This window comes from Giraffa tippelskirchi, chromosome 3, assembly GCF_054371585.1.
Source record: "Giraffa tippelskirchi isolate mGirTip1 chromosome 3, T2T-mGirTip1v1.2.pri, whole genome shotgun sequence".
In the NCBI taxonomy this organism is placed as follows: domain Eukaryota; kingdom Metazoa; phylum Chordata; class Mammalia; order Artiodactyla; family Giraffidae; genus Giraffa; species Giraffa tippelskirchi.
The window spans coordinates 28069976-28090252 of record NC_137277.1 but is presented as its reverse complement, the minus strand read 5'-3'; the positions used below and the strand labels follow the sequence as shown (position 1 = coordinate 28090252).

General features: G+C 53.3%; 1 protein-coding gene and 1 long non-coding RNA gene across 19 annotated transcripts in view; one reads left to right on the top strand and one right to left on the bottom strand.

The window, feature by feature from the left end:
• TOM1L2 (target of myb1 like 2 membrane trafficking protein) overlaps positions 1-20277 on the top strand; it is a 73546-nt gene that overhangs the window by 1886 nt on the left and 51383 nt on the right. The gene's annotated exons all lie outside the window — the stretch shown is intronic.
• LOC145543097 (uncharacterized) lies at positions 1828-11962 on the bottom strand. Its single transcript, XR_014080438.1, has 2 exons — positions 3694-11962; positions 1828-2147 (listed from the first exon to the last, which is right to left on the bottom strand). It is a non-coding gene; the product is annotated as an uncharacterized LOC145543097 (long non-coding RNA).

The window sequence follows — 20277 nt, the reverse complement described above, 5'->3', positions numbered from 1 at the left end:
GGGCAGAAGGACGGCCTACAGAGCTATCTCAGTGCTCAAAGGGTTGATGGGGTCACCAGAGGGAACAGAGACTTGGGGGACAGTGGTGACCAATGGAAGGCCACAGTAGCCAGTGCTGAGTCGCCTTGTGGGGACGGGAGAGCTGTCAGGAGGCCGGCACATGGAGAGGTGCTGGGCCTGGGCCGTTGGAGAGGAAGTGGGAGGAACCACACTCACAGAGAAGAGGCCCCTGTGCCGGGGACAGGTGGAGGAGGCGGGTGGCGGTGTGGCCCCCTCTGTGGTCCCCTGTCCGAGTGGAGCAGAGGTGGCTGCGGGGGACGGGGGCACGTTGGGTTTGGGCCCAGGATGGAGCCCTGTCCTAGGTGGGTGACATCGAGGTCACATTCTTTACTGACCTCAACTCTCAGTCTCTCTGGACCTCGTTTTCCTCCCTCAACAGCTGCTGGGGCTTGTACCTAACTCACCCCATCCATCTAATTCAGCAGGCATGTTGAGAGGGTGCTGGTTGCCAGGCCCCGGGATAGAGATGTTAGAAAGCTGCTCTACGGGGCCTTCTGTAGCAGGCACCCGCCCAGGTGTCCTGAGCTGCAGAGCCTTGGGCTCACCGCCTGGGGGTTGGTGGATTGGCCCTGCCTCGGGCCTGGCCTACCTTATGCTTCCCGGGCACTGTTGGGTCAGACATACGGAGAGCTGGCAGCCATGCCCCAGCTGATGTCTGACATGGTTTCTGGGGCTTCTTGGTCTCCATGCTGCCCGTTGTCCTAGGAGGTGGCTCCTGAGTAGAGGCCACGGCTCTGAGCCCGGAGGCGCTATGGTGTAAGCGGCCGAGAAGTGCCCAGGAAGACTGCGTGCTTCCTTGTGCCGCCTGATGCTCTCTTCTGAATCGGGTTTCAGAGGGTCCTGTGTTAACGATTGTTGTGTCTGGGAGCCCCAAGCCAAGTCCAGGGCGCTCGGCAGGTCCACAGCTCTCCTGTGTTGGCTGGAAAACGTTTTCAGATCATCCTTTTCCAGAAGTAAAGTTTGGATTCATTTAGGTGAGATCAGTGAGGAGTTAGTTAATCCCGACCCAAGTGTTGGAGGACCAGCTCCCTCCCACTCGCTGCAGGGTCAGTGTCCGGGGCCTGGGTGATGTGGGGTCTTGACTGCTGCGGGAGCCTCCCCATCTCCCGAGATGGCTGTGAGCTTGACTAGCCGAGGTGTTTGTTACGAGAGGAGTTAGTTACCCAGTGCAAGGGGGCGGCGAGGGGGTTTTATTTAGTCTTCTCAACCCTGTGAGATAAACAAGACCAGAATGGGAAGGAACTTACAGTTTTTAAGCACCTACTTGGTGTGAACTGCACATGGGATCTCCCTGAATCCTGAGTGTGATGATCATCCCTGTATCGCTTCTAAAAAACTGGAGCTCCTGGAGGTTAAGAGACTTCTGCCAGGTCAGGGCCAGAGTCTGGTGGAGAAACCAATCCTGATCTGGGCTTCATTCTGTGCTTCCATGTTGCTTCTTGCTCTGCAGACCCCATGAGTCAGGGTTGTCAGAATCCCCGGAGAGCTGGTTGAAGCTGGTGGCGGGGTTGGTTGGGATGGGCTGTCAAGGTCTGAGGATGCTGACACTGGGTCCAGAGACCACACTTTGAGAACTGTTGCTTTTGATGAAACGTTCTGCTCCTTTAATCGCTTCTTAATATTTCTTCAAACAGTAAATGTGAGTTTTCTTGTGGACAGACTATAAGGTTGATTATTTAGAATCATTCATGCATTTGGTGGTTCTGTCACCTCTCTGTATGCACCACGCTAAACACTTGCTAGGATGTTCAGCCTAGTAAGGGAGCTGAGACAGGGACCTAAATCAGTTAAGATGGCAAATGTTGGCAGCAGATTGGAGATATAAACGAAGTAAGGAAATAGAGGACAGGAGGGATCATCTCCAGCAGCAGTAATAATGGTTAACGGTTTTGCTGTTTTAGGATGAGTGTTGGCTTACTGTGTGCCAGAGACCACAGTAGGTGCGCTGTGTATCTTGTGCTGCTTTAGTTCTTACAACACCGCTGTGAGCGTGCTACTCTCTCTGCTTTGCAGACGGGACCTGACTCTGCAGCTGCCGTCCTGGAGGATGGTGGTGATGAGGAGGGGCATCCTGGGGCTGGAGGAACCTGGCGCTCAGGGGGTGGGATTTGTCTCCTATCGGAGAGGAGAAGGAGGCTTGGAGGGCACGCTGAGCAAAGGCTGGTTGTGGAGGGGTGGGGGTAAGACCAGCCGGGAGAGCAGGGAGAGGCCAGGCAGACAGGTGTCAGGCCTGATTGACGAGGCTTCCAGTGTCGGCCACATGGTTTGGACCCTTCTGTTGACGGCACTGAGTAGCCATGGCTGATTTCTAGGGAGGGGAGTGGCACGGCTGTCATTACAGAGGCAGGGAGGGTCCCCTTGGCAGCTGCCGAAAGGCCACCTCTGTCTTACTGTGAAAGCCTCCACTGTGCAGAGTGGGGTCTGACGGGGGAGTCAGCGCACACAGTGCCAGCTCCCCGAGGTCTGGGGTTGGGCCCTTCCAGGGAGCCCCCAGAGAGACAAGAGGGCACCCGCTCAGGCGGGTGGGCAGGGCACAGGAGGGAGTCTGGGGTTCTGAGAGCACCCGTCCTTAACTGCTGGGATGGTTGTAGGGTAACCAGCCTGCTCATGTCCCCCTGCTTTCCAAGCTCGGACACTCAGACCCGAGCTGAGAGGCTCCCAGGACTTGGCTGGGGGCCTGCCCTGCTTAGAGGATGTGATGGGGCTATGAGCGGTTCCCATGGAAATGTGCTTTAAAGACACAGTGCAGACATCTGCAGAAAACTTGAAAACATACACTTATGGAAAGGGGGAAAAATCACCATAATGTGCTTTCTTACAAACCCTTTGAGATTCTCCTCATCTCACAGAGTGAGTGGAGTAAGTAGAGGGCTGTGTGCTTCATCTTCTGTTTTCTCAGGCCTTGGAGAGGCAGCGTTGTGTGAGTGCTCTTAGCCTATTTCTGTATGACATGCTGTGCTGTGCTCAGTCACTCAGTTGTGTCCGACTCTTTGCAACCCCATGGACTGTAGCCCGCCAGGCTTCTCTATCCATGGGATTCTCCAGGCAAGAATACTGGAGTGGGTTGCCATTTCCTCCTCCAGGGGATCTTCCCAACCCAGGGATCGAACCCAGGTCTCCCACATTGCAGGTGAACTCTTTACCATCTGAGCCACCAGGGAAGTCATTTCTGTATAATATGCCTGCTTTTTGGGCGAGTGGGTGTCAGGTAAGGGAGTGGGTATAAATGCCCAGAGGGGCATCGGTTAAGCATTGTTGCTCTTGACCTAGGAGATACGTCACTCAGAATTTTCAGGTTAACCTACTAGTCTGCAAGGACAGAAAATAGCATGCTGACCCTGCTCGTTGTAGCCTGAGGAGAGGCCTGTTAAAAACCAGCCTTGGCCTTGGTGCCTATTTCAGTGCTCCCCCGAACCCCCCTGAGTCTCTGATCTCCTCCATTTAAACATCAAGTCTCTGGCTGTCAGAACTCACCACCTCCTCCAAGCAGCCTTCCGAGACCAACCTGTCTGTGGTGCCATGTCTCCTCTGAACGCCCGCGTGTGTTGTCTGGCTCATGCACTTGGCCTCGCCTTCCAGGGTTCCTGAAGATCAGCGGAGGGAATGTGAGTGGGTGCCCAGCACAGTTTGCACGCTGCCGCTTCCTCCTGCCGTGCTGTTTCCTGTTGTTTGCCGCGAGTCCCGTCCTGTTTATGGCCTTATCTTCCTCAGGGCAGGATGGATACCTTCTGTTTCCCCATGATCTTCACAGCATGCAGTAGAGTCTGCTCTGTACATTACTCACTCCAAAGGTTCCTCTCTCTCAGGCTTGTTTTCAGCATCTATCAAAGCTAAAAATAATGGCCATCATTTTCTGGCCCTGCCCGGGAAAGTAGGGCACCCTGCGAAGTGCCATCCACACAGTATCTCATGTAACACTTTTTCTCGGGGAAACTCCAGTTAGTCAGTGGTGTCATGTTGAGCATCTGGAGGCCTAGAGGAGCTGAGGGCCACGCCCAGGGCAGAGCTCCAGAGCTCGGTGCTGCAGCTCTGTGGCCCATGAGCCTGGCCAGGTCCCTGTAGACAAGAAGGGGCCTTCGCTGACCCATTGTGTGTTCCAGAGCCTCCTGGGTGCCCTATGCCTGCTTGTTCTCTTCTGACACGGGCACCTTGTGTTTGGGGTCAGAGTCAGTCCTGTCTCAGCTCTGTGTGCGACTGCCCACGTGTGGATCCACTGACCGGATCCAGGGAAGGGATGTGTGTGACAAGCAGGCTGCCCTGCCACTTCTTCTTAGTGAAATATGTCATCACATTACCATTCTTGCCAGGCATCATTCAGACTCATGCTCCATGACGGCACTCGTTTTTTATTTGTTCCTATTTATTTACTTCTTAAAAATTGTAGAAAAACAGGCATAGCACACATTTACCGTTCTGACCATTTTACAACGTTCAGTGGCATTAAGTATACCCACATTGTTGTGCGGCCGTCCCCACCATCGTCCTCAGAACTTTCTTGTCTTCCCAGACTGAACTCTGTCCCCCACCCCTAACTCGCTGCTCCTCCCCAGGCCCTGGCCCCCACCCTTCTACTTTCTCTGAACCTGACCACTCCAGGCACCTCCTGTGAAGGATTCTGAAGTGTCCTCTTGTGACTGGCTTGTTCACTCCGCAGTGTTTTCAAGATTCACTCATGTTGGAGGAGCCTGTGTCAGAATCTCCTTCCTTTTTAAGACCAAATACTCCTCCGTTGTGTGTATAGACCTCATTTTGTGTGTTCACTTGTCCATCAGTGGGCACTCGGGTTGCTTCCACTTTTGGGCCGATGTGAATAGTGCTGCTGCGAATATGGGTGAGCAGGTATTCCGTGTTTGTGTCCCTGCTTTCAGTTGTTTTGGATACAAACCCGGAAGTGGGATGGCTGTGTCCTGTGCCCCTTCACTGTGACTGTACCATTCTACTTTCCTGCTAGCTATGTGTAGGGTTCTAGTTTCCCCACTTTCTCGCCAACAGTTGTCATTTATTTTTTTATAGTAGCCATCCAAATGGGTGTGAAGTGGTATTTCACTGCAGTTTTTTGTTTTTATTTATTTTTTTCACTATGCTGGGTGGCGTGCAGGATCTCCCCTGTAGCCAGGGATCACATCGGGCCCCTTGCAGTAGGAGCACGGAGTCTAAGCCACTGGACCACCACGGAAGTCCCTCACCATAGTTTTCAGTTGATATTAAGCACCTTTTCATGTGGTGATTGTCCGTTTGTAAATCTCCGGAGAAATGTCTATTCGGAACCTTTGCACATTTTTAAAAGCAGGTTACTTCTTTCGTTGGGGAGTTTTAGGAGTTCTCTCCATATTTTGGATAGTAGTCCCTTATTAGATACTAGATTTGCCTTTTTACTCAGCTGTTCAGGTCTCTTGGTGAAGCATGGTATGTCTGTTTCTCTGTGGCTGCCTGTGCCTTTGGTTTCTTGCCCTTGTTCTCAGAGGGTCTGGCATGTGCCCTGAGGACAGGCAGGGTGATACTGGTGGGGCTGGTCAGCCTGACTCCTCATCAGGTGCTGGCTGAGAGCCCCACAGGCAGCAGCCCCTCAAGGCAGCACTGTTGCTCACAGTGTGTGGTGGAAGAGGAGGCCAAGGCTCAGCAGGCAGGTCTCTCCCAGGGGCCTGTGATGGCCAGTGGCAGAGCAGGGACTTGCACCCAGTATATGAGTCCCCACCCCTCAACCGGGGTTGTCTGTGGAGTCGAGTGAATGTGCTTGCAGCTCAAAGTGTGAAACTGATCGTCTCAAGTTCCGACCTACCTGAGTGTCACTTGCTAGTCACCCGTTTCCAGGGTGACTTGGGGCAACACATCCTCGTCCTCCCAGTTTCTGGGGAGTTTGGTGAGAAGCAGTGCTTTCTCACTGCACACCCAGGTCTTCCTGGGGTTCCATTCTCCTCAGATGTGCTTTGGATCCGCAGTGTCGGGAGGAGGAAGAGGGGCGGACACACACGAGTTCTCCGTGTGGTCAGCTTTCTTTCCAGGCTCACCAGCTGCTGCTTTAATTGGGAATGAAGCACAGGCCTTGTCTTCTGGGAGGCACATTCAGAATTCTGTCTGGGGTTTTGGTTTAGAGTGGAGAGTAAGGAGGGAGGCTGGTTCCTCATCTCAGGGGATTGGGCCCCACGCCTCTGGGAGCTGGGACATACCTGGGCCTGGGGTCAACGCCATGGAGGTCTCTGCTGCTCCCAAGAGAGACACGCGTGAACTCCAGCTCGAGGCAGGAGATGCAGCCTGGGGAGGGACGAGCCTGGTGTCAGCCTCCAGAGAGGGAGTTTCCTCCCTGCTAACTCTGGAAACCCTTTAGCCAGCAGTTTCGAGGGTCACTGAACTCGCTGGAAGGGCCTTCGTGACCTTTCGCCCAAACACCTCGCCCTTACAAGGGAGGACACGGAGGCCCAAAGAGGCGGGTCTGTGCTGTTCTTACACAGACAACACTTCTGACTCCAGACGTGTGGGGTTTTCCCGACAGCAGTCAATTCTGACACCAGCTGGCATCCTCAATCCAGTCCAGTTCAATGTACTCTGACCTGCCTGCCCGTGGTTGTCACAGGCCCTTAGGTAAGGGCTCAGCCTCACCGACCACTCCGGCTTGATGCCAGCACTTCTGACCAACTGGCTGTGGATGGGGGTTCCTGTGAGCCCCTACCCAGGTTTGAGGATTTGCCAGCATGGCTCACAAGATGCAGGAAACACCTTCCTTTGCTGGCAGTCTCTCTGGCATCCAGCTCCATCATGCAGCTACCCCGGGCTGGGCACCACTGGGTACTCTAGGCTCTGGAGGGTCTGAGGGTGTCAGGAGCCATGGGCTGGGAACTGAGCCAAAGGTCAAATGCATGTGTCTCGTTGTGTCCCAGGAGAGCCCTTGACTGGTGAGGCCTGGTGCCACTGGGGAAGGGCCCGGTGGCTTCTCCTGACCTTGGGCCCTGCCAGTCACCTGGGTGTTTGTGTCCACAGGGGGGTGAGGGAGGTTGGGAGTTCATCATCCATCACGTCGTCAAGGACTCTGACTCATGAAGATGAACTTTCTGGGCCTTTCCTGGTGGTCCAGTGGTTAAGGCTCCTCACTTGCTCCACTACAGGGTGTCCGGGTTTAATCCCTGGATGGGAAGCTAAGATTCTGCATTCTGATCGATGTGGCCAAAAAAAAAAAAAAGAAGATAACTTTTGCTTTGTTTGAATCATGTTTAGTTAATCATGTTTAGTCTAATCACATGGGACTGGTTAGTTTCAGGTTTGGTTGAAAAAGTTAGTTCATAAACTCCCCTTTGCTCTTCTGTTTTACCTGCTTTTTCTGGTTCCCGTCCAGAACAGAGGGGCTGCCCCCAGGCAGGATGCAGGCAGTCCAGGGCTGGCCGGAGTCCTGCACTGATTTGCCATGTGACTCTAGAAGGGTCACCTCCAGCCCGTTTACTCCTGTAACAAGGGCAAGTCAAACAAGTTCATTTCTACATCTGAAGCTTAAGGCCTGAATCAAAGGAGCTTTTAGTTTTCTTCAGACTTTTAGCCTCCATGATTCACTTTCATGGGCACTGAACAATGCTCTGCAAACTTAAAAAAAAGAAAGTTGTGCTGGGACTTCCCCTGGTGGTCCAGTGACTAAGACTCTGTATGCTCAATGCAGAAGTTCAGGTTCTATCCCTGGTCAGGGAGCTAGATCCCACACGCCGCAATGAAGAGCGAAGATCCCGTGTGCCACAACTAAGACCCATCACAGCCAAATAAATAAAAATAAATAAATATTTTAAAAATAGGGCAAAAATTACATGACACAAAACTCACCATCTTCATCGTTTTTCAGTGAACATCTCAGTGGCATTAAGAACATCCACATCCAGAACCCTTCTTCTTGCAAAACTGAAACTCTGTCCCCATTAAACAGTAACTCTTATTATCCCCTCCCCCCAAGCCCCTGATACTCACCCTTCCACTTTTTGTCTCTATGAATGTGACGACTCCAGGGACCTCATATACATGGAATCAAACAGTATGTCTCTTTGTGACTGGGAATGGCTACCCATTCCAGTGTTCTTGCCTGGAGAATCCCATGGACAGAGGAGCCTGGCAGGGCACAGTCCATGGAGTCGTAAAGAATGAGACACAACGGAGCAACTGAATACACACAATGCTCCATTGAATGTGTAGGCCGTGTTGTGCATCCATCCATCTGTTTTTGAACATGGGTTGCCCGCACCTTCTGCCGCTGTGAACGTGGTGTGCAGATTTCTCTTCAAGACCCTGCTTTCAGTTCTTTGGAGTACGTACCCGGCAGTAGACTTGCTGTGTAACATGCCCATGTGGTAGTTCTGTTTCTGTTTTTTTTCCTAGGAGCCTCCATACCGTTTCCATAGTGGCTGTACCATTTTCCACCCCCACCAGCCGTGCACAAGGGGCTCCAGTCTCTCATCCTCGCCTGCACTTGTTATGTCCTGGTGTTCTGATGGGAGCCATCCTCAACGGTGTGAGGAGGGTGCACACTTCTGCGGTGTGATTGAGCCCCCAGAGACTCAATGCTGTCCAGAACTCAATGCAGAACATGTGTCTGGAGGAAGGCGGAGCACCAGGGTCCCGGGTGGTGTGTGCACTTCTCACAAAGCCACTCAGGTGCCCCAGTCACTCCCCGGGAACTGTCTTCACGTGTCCATCCTGGCACAGATCTGAGTGTGGAGGGGGCCTCTGAGCTGAGGGAAGGGGCTCTTCGTCCAGACTCCACTGGGAGCCTGAGGGACGGACTATTCTGTTCACCCACACCCAGCCCTCCATCCTGGTCCTGAGGGGCTGGCTCATGGGAGCGTGGCCAGAGAGGGTGTCCAGTACTACACCTTTCTGGAGGGGAACCGACATCACTGACGGAGTTTCAGATGCTCTACGACCTGACCCAGGCTTGCCTTCTAGGGAGCTGATCCACAGAAATGTCAGGTGGACGCACATGCGACCACAGCAGTTTTCTGAGAACAGAACCCCATCTCCCCAAGGAGGACGGTGCATGCCCCCCAGGGGCAGGCACACAGCCAGGTTCACACGTGGGTGTAAAGTGAGACCTGGGGTCGGATCCCATTACACCATGAGCTTCACAGAGCAAGACCCACACTCAGCAGCTGATGGGGCCACGGGGCAGGGGACCTCGCACTTTACACAAGGGGACTTGTGTCCTGTCCGTGTTGTCTGATTTTTAAACAAGGATGCACACATATTATTTCACTTTATACAGACCTCTTGTCTCATGAGCAAGGCTGTGGATGTGGCTCTGCTGCGGGGAGACCCTCCACCCCACACACGAGGCACCAGGAGGACCCTGCTGCTCCCTCAGAGGCATTCCCTGACCACCAAGGTGGGGCTGCCAGGGTGTCGTGGAGGCCAGACCCCAGAGCCTGCCCCCCCTTTGACCTGCCCTGTCCCATCCTCGGGGGCTCTGAGACGGGTACCATTCACGCCCTCTCCCTAAGCTTCTGAAGGTGTGAAACTGAAGACCCCTCAGGATGGTTCCTCATGTGGGCATTTGATGAAGTTCAAGCTGAAAGGCTCCTTCTGCCAACTCCTTTCTCTCTTTCTGGCCAGCTCCTACCTATCCTCACAGCCAGGTTCCTGGTGCCTCTCGAGAGCCCTCCAACCCCGGAGGATATCTGCTCATGAAGGCCCAGAATGCTGCTGCCCACCTGCCCAGCTGAGGGCTGTGGTTTCTGCTCTGTCACTCAGCCGCAAGCCACCCTAAGTCCCTGTGTTTCATTACTGCCCCTAAATCCCTAAGGCCCGGTGGCCACCCTCCCTCCCAGAAAGCAATTTTGTGACAGCACCAACCATGCGGCATCATCGCTCAGCAAACAGGAGCCACCGAGAAATGCACACACTTACCCGGGACCCTTCCTGGAGCTCCGCCTTCATCCCTGTGCGCGTCCTGCCCTGAATCTCTGTGGTGCTCAGTGACACACCCAAAAGTGTGCAGCCTCCTCACACCCTCGAGGATGGCTACTGACAAAACCCCAGGGCAAAACAAGTGCAGGCAAGGATGTGGAGAAACTGGAGGCTGAATGTCCAAGGTCAAGGTGTCAGCAGGGTTGGTTTCTCTTGAGGCCTCCTCTTGACATGCAGACGGCCATCTTCTCGCTGTGCCCTCTCCTGATCTCGTCTGTGTGCAGTGTCCCTGATGTCTCCCTGTGTGTCCAACTTCCTCTTAGGAGGACACCGGGCAGGTTGCATCAGGGCCTACTCCCTCAGGGCCTCCTTGTACCTTCTTCGCTTCTGCAAAGAGCCCCCTCCAGGTGCAGCCAGACTCAGTGTATGAATTTAGGGGCATACAGTTTACCCCTGACATTTTCACAGTGTTCCATGGTGGCTTGCCCTCCTGTTCAGCTCGGGGTTCTGGGTTCTGTTCTTGGGCAAACTGCGTGTGGTGCTGGTTGCCCTGTGGCTGGCAGGCTGTGCAGTGTCTTCCTAACCCCCAGGTTCCCTCTGTTACAATTAAACCAATGTGATAGGCTCACACTTGGAGGACCAGACCGAAGCCTTTAGCTTCTGGACTGCTCGTCCCAACTGAGGGTCAGTAACATGTTGTTACTCAACTTTACCAAGTTAGCAGAGGATTACACTTTAAATATGTAGGAATTCAGATGGGAAGGGAGACTAGCAAAACCCTAATGAAAACTGAGTTAGGTGGGGACTTTCCTGCTGGGTCCAGTGGCCAAGACTCTGCACTCCCACTGCAGGGGGCCCAGGTTCAATCCCTGGTTGGGGAACTAGATTCCACAGGCTACACCAGGAGTTCGCATGCCACAACAAGGATCAAAGATACTGCATGTCACAACTAAGACCCAGGGTGGCCAAATAAATAATAAAAATAAAATTTTTAAAATATTTTAAAAACTTGAGTTAGGTGAAAACATGATGCTGTGACAAACAAGCCAGACAGCAAAGGCCACGTGTGGTGTGATTCCACTTCCATGCATGTCCAGGATAGACCACAGACCTGCAGAGAGGGCAGGTGAGTGGGTGTGGGGGCCAGGGGCCAGGGGTCCTTTTGGGGTGGCGGAAGTATCCTGGAGTTTGGTGGTGGTGGCTGCAGTGGTCTGGGAATGTACTGAAGTCCTCTGAACTGTATAATTCCAAAGAGTGAACTTTATGGCACCTGAGTTCTGTCTCTGTAAAACCATTATAAAAACATTGAACTGGGGTGGTGGCATGCTAATGTGAGTGGCTTTCCTTCTCTCCTCTGTCCTCAGGGTTCTCTATAATTTTTTTTTTTTTCAAGTGGAAAAACCCAGAATCATGCAGATTACTTGGAATCTAGTTTTGTGTGGTGCTGAGTCAGAGCCAGGCAAAGAAAATCTCCCTGGAATATTAAGGGGTCACTTTTGCTCCTAAAATATCAACATTGACTAAGATTTGCAGGCTTAAAATAGAGAGGAAACTGGGTGTGTATGTGCTGCAGCTTGATAATGAACTTGCCCCACTGTGACGTGGGTTGTCTCCTTGTCCCACCTCCACACAGATCTGTGGTTTGCAGCAGGATTAGCTTGTTGTTGTCTGATGCAGTCCAGCTGGTGCTGGGCATCAGAATCCGCGTGTTTCTGTGTGTGTGTGTGTGTGTGTGTGTGTGCATGCGTGTGTGTATGTCCTTTGAGAGAGCTGTTCATTCCCAGCTTGACAATGTTTTCAATCCCAGGCCCAGAGATTTCTGAGTCATATATATTTTTAATATATGTTAAATAATTCATCAAGAAACGTGTGTGTGCCGACATGTCGGCGGCCACCTCACTTCCCATTTGACTCTTTCTACCCAATTTTTAACCGTGTTCCTGCTATAGGCCCCGTTTCTTGGCTAATGACATAAAATCATCTTCGAAAGGAAAGCCAAAGACTCGTGCGTTACCTTTTTCTGCCTTAAACCCACCCTTTGGTATTTGCAAAGGTCAGATGAGCTGTTCTGGCGTCCGCAGCCCTGATGGACGGGGAAGCGTACGTTCCCATTGGCCCCTGAGGATGAAGGATGACTGCGGCAGCCATGGCATCTGCTGTAATGTCAGAAGCGGGCACTGGGACGCAGGGGCAGCAGGCACATGAAAAATGCAGGAGCAGGGAAGTGCCTCTCCCTCACAACCACAGGGACATCTCCGAGAGCATTTGTTCTCCTCCGTTAAGCCTTGTCACCCAGCATCTGGTACAGGGGCTGGGGGCAGGGGCACCAGTGCCACGTCCTGAGGGGCCTTGCCCTGCCCTTGCACTGGCTTGTTTTTGTTCAGTGTTTGCCTCTCGTGGGGGTCGTCGGCTTTATTCTAAGTTAAATAAAGAGCATCCTTTGGTGCCTGGTGTGGGAGAAGCAGGTGCTGTGCATTGGGCGTCTCTGAACCCACTCAGAGCAGATGGCCTGTGTCAGTTCATTTCGTGACCTTTCTTTGCTGCTAAGACACCAAATCTCTGATCCCACGGATCATAAATATTCTTTAGGTTTGCAGGCACGGAGCTAATGGGAGCAGCAAGCTGTCGCTATCATTTTCCATTTGTTGGAACCCTTGGAAGGAAACCATTACAGCAGTTGAGGCGCTGCGCATGCCTGCTGCGGCCTCAGGTTTTACGGACGCATGAAGGGCACCACAGCCCGGCAGCCTCAGCCGAGGTCAGGGAGCCTTCTGCTCCATGTCGCGCCGTCCTCACCTTTCTGCTCGCCAGGCAGCCCCTCCCAGCAGCCGGGCACCAAGACTCATCCCCCACCCCCACCCCCACCGCCTCCCCAGGAGCCGCATTCTTAAAAGTCACTAAAGGTCATGATGGTCATGTGGTCTCCATTGCTCGTTGTACTGATGGGGGCCTCTCCCTGCCCCGGCCAGAAACAAGAGCAGTGCAGGCTGTGTGGGGCCCAGTGAGGAGGTGCTCGGAGCTGGACCCCTCATAGGTTTACAGGGAGGAGGCAGGCTGGGAGAGGACACAGTTCTGGGTGTCTTGGGGGGACCTGGAGCAGAGGGCAGCAAGGACAGTCACCCTGGCTTGAACCTTGTCTGGAGTCAAGGGGAACACTTGGCAAATGAACTTATTTACAAAACAGAAGCAGAGTCACAGATGTAGAAAGCAAACTTATGGTTAGCAGGGATAAGGTGGGAGATGGATAAACTGGGAGATTTGAATTGACATAAACACACTACCATATACAAACTAGGTAACTGCCAAGGACCTACTGGACAGCACAGGGAACTCTACTCAATGCTCTGTAGTGACCTATATGGGAAAAGAAGCTAAAAAAGAGCAGGTATATGTGTATGTATAACTCATTCATTTTGTAGTACTTCTGAAACCAACATAACATTGTAAATCCAATAAAATTTATTAAAAGGTGGGGGAAGCTGGGGCAGTCTTAAATGTGTGTGTGTGGGGGTGGTGCTCATGCGGTCGGGCATCTCTTAGGGGAGGAGCATGTGGGGGGCCTGCCAGAGAGGGGCAGCAGCATCCCATCCTGAGGGGCCGAGGCGGGCCTCCACCCTGCTCCAGCTCTCACCACCCCACCCTGTTCCTCCATCCTCCCTGCTGCCCAGAGCCTCTGCACCCCACCCAGTCTGCTCCCCTTCTGACACCTCCTGGGACCCCGGGGCAGGGGCTCACCCTTTCCCCGCCCCCACAGCAAGCTGGAGTACCTGGCACCACAGGGCCCTCAGTGGAGACCACCTTGCTCCAGACTTCATGTGGGTCCCCTGGAGGCTGGGCCCTGTGCGGAGCAGGAGAGGGACCGGTCTTCAGAGCCATCATCCAGCAGATCCCAGGGGACGCACTTTGAGACCCTCCTCCACCTTACACATTCTCCAGGAGAGAAGGCTGTGTTTTTAGTTTTTCCTGACGTAGCAGCAGCAGCAGTGGAGAATTTGAAACATAAACAGGGAAACCAGTGTAATGAGCTTCTATGCTCCATGACTGGGCTTCAACAGTTCTCAACAGCTGGCCAGTTCCACTCTGTCTCCTGGACGCTTCCCACCTCAGGGTCTGGAAGCTGGTTCCAGGCCTCACGTAACGGTGATGTGCGCGTCTCTGAAGGTCAGGGCTTCCCGTTGGGCCCCATGAGCCCCAGCCATCTCGCCAGTCTGGTCGGGGAGGAAGCTCTATGCCCAGGGCTGCTGTGAGCAGGGCTCTTGGAGAGGCCTTTTTGAGAACCTCACAGCTCCCTCTCCTCTGCTACCTACCACACACCCGGCACCGAGGTGGCTCTGACCACACGGCCTGGGGCAGGTGAGCCCAGGGCCCTATGGGCTGGACACTCAGCACTGTCCTTGAGGCAGCGGCTTAGGCTGGGACTTGGGGCCCTCAACTTTAAAAAGAGGAAGGAAGATCACTGAATGATCAGACCCCACCGAATCTGACTTGAAATCAATAAAATCTCTTCCTATCTAAGAAAAAAATAAAACCAGGGGCAGGGACTTCTCTGGTGGTCTAATGGTTATGACTCTGAGCTCTCAAAGCAGGGGGTCTAGGTTCCATCCCTGGTCAGGGAACTAGATCCCACATGGGCCAAAACTAGGACCCAGCACAGCCAAATAAATATTTTTTTTAAATAATAGCAAAAATAGAAACGGGGGCAGAGCTCCCTTATAGGCCGGTTTTAAGATTTAGATGAGACCGGGTGTGTCCATACATGTCACTCAGCACTCGGTAGATTTTATCATGAACATCCTTTCAGTAATACATCTTGCAGAGTATTAGCTACTATCCCCATTTTACAAATGAAATGACAGAGGTTTAAAACCAAGGTTAGGTAGCATGCCTGAGCTCCTGGGGCAAATGAATTACAGAGCCAGGGGTCTGAGCCCAGGTGTAACTACCCACCAGCCCCCACCTTCATGATGGCTAATCATTGACCCGAGCTTTGCGGCCTCGAGAAGAGAAGGAGCTGGTTGTGGGTCAGCGACTAAGTTCACTGGTCCTGCCTCTGTCTGGCATTCCAGCCAGTGCTGATTTCTGGAAGCTGATGGCCACGTGTGGGGTCTCCGCAGACCCCTGTCTGCATCCCCCACCTCCTTCCCATTCCTCCCACGGTCTCAGCCTTGCAGTGGAGAGAAACTGGGTGGGCAGGTCAAACACGGGCGCAGCAGCCCTACTCTGCTCAGTCCTAGTGGGAAGAGGCAAGCTCTGAGGCTCAGGAGGGTCACTGGTCACCTGTGGAGGCTTGTTTTCCAGTCAGGATAGTGAGGGGCAGATGTTCCAACTGTAAAGTTGCTGGGAACAGAATGTGTGAGGTTGATGTTGCCGAACTGGACATCAGACCCAGGCTCATCCAGTCCCATTGCTCCCCGGTGCCTTGGTCTGGACACACAAACACCCCAGATCAGGCAAGGAGTGCTGCGGGCAGGGGACCCACTGACCCGGAACCCTCTTCTGGAAGGTCTGGGCTTCCTGTCTGGCTCTGTGCACCTGTTCAGAGAGGTTCTCCATTACCAAACGAGGAAGCTGAGCAGACAAGCCAGTTGTCTGTGGCCCTTGGAGGGCAAGGCAAGGACTTGAACGGCACATTTAGGCCACGTCCAGTCCTCTTCCTGCACGTCCACCAAGGCCTCTGGACCTCCATCACTGAGAAGCAGGATTGCCAGGGGTTGGGGCTCCCCCCCGGGTGCTCAGCCACCCCAGGGGGATAGGCAAGGATGGCTTTTCCCTGGAGAAGTGTTCTCTGGGGGGGGTGGTGTCCTGGTGTGTCACATCTAGATAGCCACCTTCACCAGTGTAGTTTCCCCAAACCAAGCCCCAGAACAGATTTTAGGGGAAGGTGGAGAGCCCCAGCGGGATAGACTTTACAGGTAAGACTCACAAGCCCTGTGGAGAAGCCCCCGCTTTGGATAGGAAAGCAAAACCAGTTACCTCATTGCTGGAATGACAGCCTGGCTCTCTTGGGACCCAGCCAGAAAAACAATTTGTTAGAATGACCCCCACACGTAACCAGCTAAAGCTTTGGGCTGAAATCCAGAATGCTTATTATGGGAAAGTGGGGTTAAAATTGTTCCTCTGAAACCCCGTGGTTGTTTATTTGAATTAGCAAGGTCGCCCCAGTGACAGCTGTGGAGGCCAGTCTTTAATTAGGAGAAGAATTTGCCCTGAAAGTCATCAGAGTGGCATTTCTGAGGCCTCCGGTGTTTTTCTTCCCAGCTTCTTCCAGCCTCGTCTCAGTCCCGGTCTCCATCCAGGGTCAGAGCTAGCTTCTTCCCAGATGACCATTCCGTATGCTCCTAGCAGCCCTGGTCCCCTGCCCTCGCGAGCTGGGGGCTGCTTCTGGAGCCTGAGCTCCAAATGAGGCCATGAGCGTTTGTCTTGTGAAGTTGGGTACAGCTGGTCTTGAGAGCCTTTGCTGCACGCCACGTGCTACTCTTAAGTGCTCAATACCTGTAAGCACATCTCCATCTCGTCTTAGTAACCTGCAGGTGAGGCGGAGTCCTTAATGTCCCGCTTCACAGGTGAGGAGGCTGAGGGGCCGGGATCAGGCGGCTGGTTAGTGAGGTGCACACTGCAGAGGCAGGCACAAGGCAGGCACTCAGTGGATGTTTATTGAGTCTGAGTATCTCTCACACCGAAACGTCCGTTACATTTACCATCTCTGCCCTCTAGTTGTTTTCTTTGTTTTTGTTTTTTTGGCCACACTGCACAGCTTGCAAAATCTTAAGTTCCCCAACCAGGGATTGAACCTGTGCCCCCTGCAGTGGAGGCCCAGAGTCCTAAGCACTGGACTGCTAGAGAATTCCCCCTGCCCTCTAGTTTTTACTTTGACTTTTCTCTGATAACATTCAATATGTCAATCTTTTCTTCAAACCTGGGTTTACTTTTTAAAATGAGTTACGGAGAATTTTAAACATTTTTAAAAAGAGAATACTATAATGAAACTCCATTCAACCCTTTGTGTAACTTCAGCAGTGATCAACTCATGGCCTGTTTTGTCAACATGCCAATCTCCTCACTCTCCTGGACTATATTATTTTGAAGTAAATCCCCCAAATCATATTATTTCAGCCATATATTTCAATGTGTGTCTCTGAAAGAAAATGAACTCTTTTAAAAACAACCATAATACCATTGTACTTCAGGAATTAACAGTAATTCCCCAGTATTGCTTATTCAGTCGGCATTAACGTTTCTGTGCTGTGCTTAGTCGCTCAGTTGTGTCTGACTCTTTGCAAGCCTGTGGACTGTAGCCCACCAGGCTCCCCTGTCCATGGGGATTCTCCAGGCAAGAATACTGGGGTGGGTTGCCATGCCCTCCTCCGGGGGATCTTCCCGACCCAGGGATTGAACCCAGGTCTCCTGCAGACTCTTTACCATCTGAGCCACCAGGGCAGTCATGTTTCTAGTTGTCTTCTGATGTCGTGTCACACGTTGTGTTAAAGTCTGTTTCAACAGGCCCTGATAAGCTCCGCATTGCAGGTGGGTGATGTGTCTCTTCTGTCTCTTAGTCTGTAGGCTCCTCCTCCCTGTTTACTTCACTGCAGTTGGTATGTCGAAGAAACCAGGTCACTGGCCCTATTGAGTTTCCCACGGCCTGGATTGTGCTGATTGCATCTCGTGGTGTCGTCTAATGTGGCCACATGTTCCTGTGTTTCCTGTAAACCTCCATCTGACCAAGTTCAGGTTGAATTTCCCAAGGAGGCAGGGGCCTCTGCTGTCATCCTGTGACATTCATGACCACTACTGATCAGGTCCTGGATCCCCTGCTTCTTTACAGGTTGTGAATGGTTTCCAAACTGGGTTCTATTCCCTCAAGGGCCTGTCCCAGGGCAGGGCACACAGAAGGCTTCATAAGACTTGGTGCCAGTCTTATGTCCCTCCGGCCTCTCCTTGACGTCCTTGCTCACTGACTGGTCTCCCCGGGAGAAGAGTGACATGGTCGCTTTGACTTGGAGGCCCTGGCCTGGGCTCGGCCCTTGTGTGTTTTCCTTCAGCCCCCTGCATGGGAGGGCGCTAGGCGGCAGACAGGAAGAGCACTGTGGTGGCCGGCCGGGTGGCCCCGGGTGAGGGCTCCAGCTCCTCTCAGCTCTGAGAGCCCACCGCGAGCAGCATGTGGGAGGAGAGGTTGGCCTCACTCTGCAGCCTGGGAGAAGTCAGACCAGCTGCAAGAGCCTCGATTATGGGGGAAGACAAGTTCTTCAGAGGAAGTCTGCCTGTCAGGGTCCTTCACGGCATCACTGTCACCCCACCCTGGGAGCTGCATTGTGCCACCTACTCTTGGGCTCAGAGGCCAGAGCTGATCCCCGCTGTCCTGCAGGTTGGAGCGTTGCCCCGGGCGTGTAGACGGGGGCACAGGAGACCTCCCCTGGCCAGGTATTAAATGATGACGCCATGTTCCATCATGTGGCTGTATTGTGATTTACTGTACCTTAGTGCTGGGCATTGGAGAAGGCAATGGCACCCCACTCCAGTACTCTTGCCTGGAAAATCCCATGGACGGAGGAGCCTGGTAGGCTACAGTCCATGGGGTCGCTGAGAGTCGGACACGACTGAGCGACTTCACTTTCACTTTTCCTTTTCATGCACTGGAGAAGGAAATGGCAACCCACTCCAGTATTCTTGCCTGGAGAATCCCAGGGATGGCGGAGCTTGGTGGGCTGCCGTCTATGGGGTCGCACAGAGTCGGACACGACTGAAGCGACTTAGCAGCAGCAGCAGCAGTGCTGGGCATTCAGGTTGTTGCCTTTATTTTTTTCCTGGCTGTTGCAATTAATGCAGCAGCAAACCCTGGGAGAGCTTCAGTCTTTGTCTGCATTTCAGGTTGTGATAGTGAACCCCTGTTCCCCAAAATCACCCTGTGAGACAGGTAGCTCCTTTCTAAGGGTCTCTCTCCCTGGAAGCTTCGCTGCCTTTTCTTTTCTCAGCATTTTGGGGACCTGGCATGGGTTCAGGTGTGCATGGGGCTGGGAAGGCTTCCTGGGAGAGGGCTCAGAAGGCACACTCTGATCGTGACCGAGGGTGGAGATATATGGTGGGGTGGGGGAGACCAGAGCTGCCGGTGGGTATGGACCTGGGGGAGCTGAGGCCAGAGGAGGTGGGTGGGGGAATGGGAGGGGACGGGGCAGGGGTGAGGGGAGCAACTAAGGTCTGGGGACAGAGCCTAGACTTGGCTGAAATGGACAGAGAAACCAGGGAGGAGCTCCAAGCGGGGCAGTGACTGAGGAGCCTGTGTGCTGGGTCACCTGGCTGCTGGGCGGAGGGTGGACAGGACGGAGCCAGTTAAGCCCTTTATACGAGAGAGAGTTCCTCACAGACTTGGCTAAGTTGGCAGGAGATAGTGCCTTTCACTTAAATTCACATTTCTTTAATTCCTGCTGAGGTTGGATATTTTTATGTTGATTTTCCAACTGTGTTTCTTTATTTGTGACTTGACCTGGTGGGTCCCAGAGCCCTGTCACTGCAGACATTGCGGGTGGCGAGGCCAGACTCGTGGCTCAGCTTTGCATAGGAGCCCTGGGAGACCCGGCGAGGGAGGTGGGGCCCAGGCCTCTCGAGCTGCCCTATAACCAGGGCACACTCAGGGTCTGCTGACCGAGACAGCAGAATGAGTGGCCATGGAGGTCGCTTCTCTGCCGTCACATTTGATGAAGAGGTTCAGGATGCAGTAGACTCAGCTGGGTCAGGGGTCCCCAGTGGCCGAGTCAGCTTTGTTGAGGAGAAGCCTGTCCAGGCTGGTCTTGCCTGCAGGCCATGGGCACTGGCTGGAGCAGAGAAGCTGAGTGAGACCAGGCCTTGGGGACAAGGTTTCTTTTCAGCCCTGCTCATGGTCTGCCTGCCTTGTCTATGAAGGGGTTTATTGCAGGCTTTTCTGATGCCCTGGAAGCCTCCTGAGAAAATGGGGGCTGCTGGTCAAGAATGCACCCTTCTTGGAAAATGCTACCTCCTAGCTGGCTGCCTCTTTGCACAGGGTCCCCTGCATTGCCCACCCTCACCCAGAGGGAGCTGGCTAGCTGTGTGCAGCTGGGTTGCTGAGTCGGGGTGCAGGCAGTGTGGTGGCTGAGTAATGACCCGCACTGTCTTTGCAGCTTCTGGATTGGAACCGCAGGGGCCTTGAGCCCTTTCCCTGTGAAATCTGAACAGTGTCAGGGTATTGCAAGGCCACCATCATGGCTGGGCCCTGTCTTGGTTGTGCCTTTGCTGAGGCTAGAGTCCCCCCTCTTTGACATTTAATTTTACATGAAGAACAGAACTGGGAGAGCTGACCCACCAGTGCTTAGCTGCTCAGTCATATCAGACTCTTTA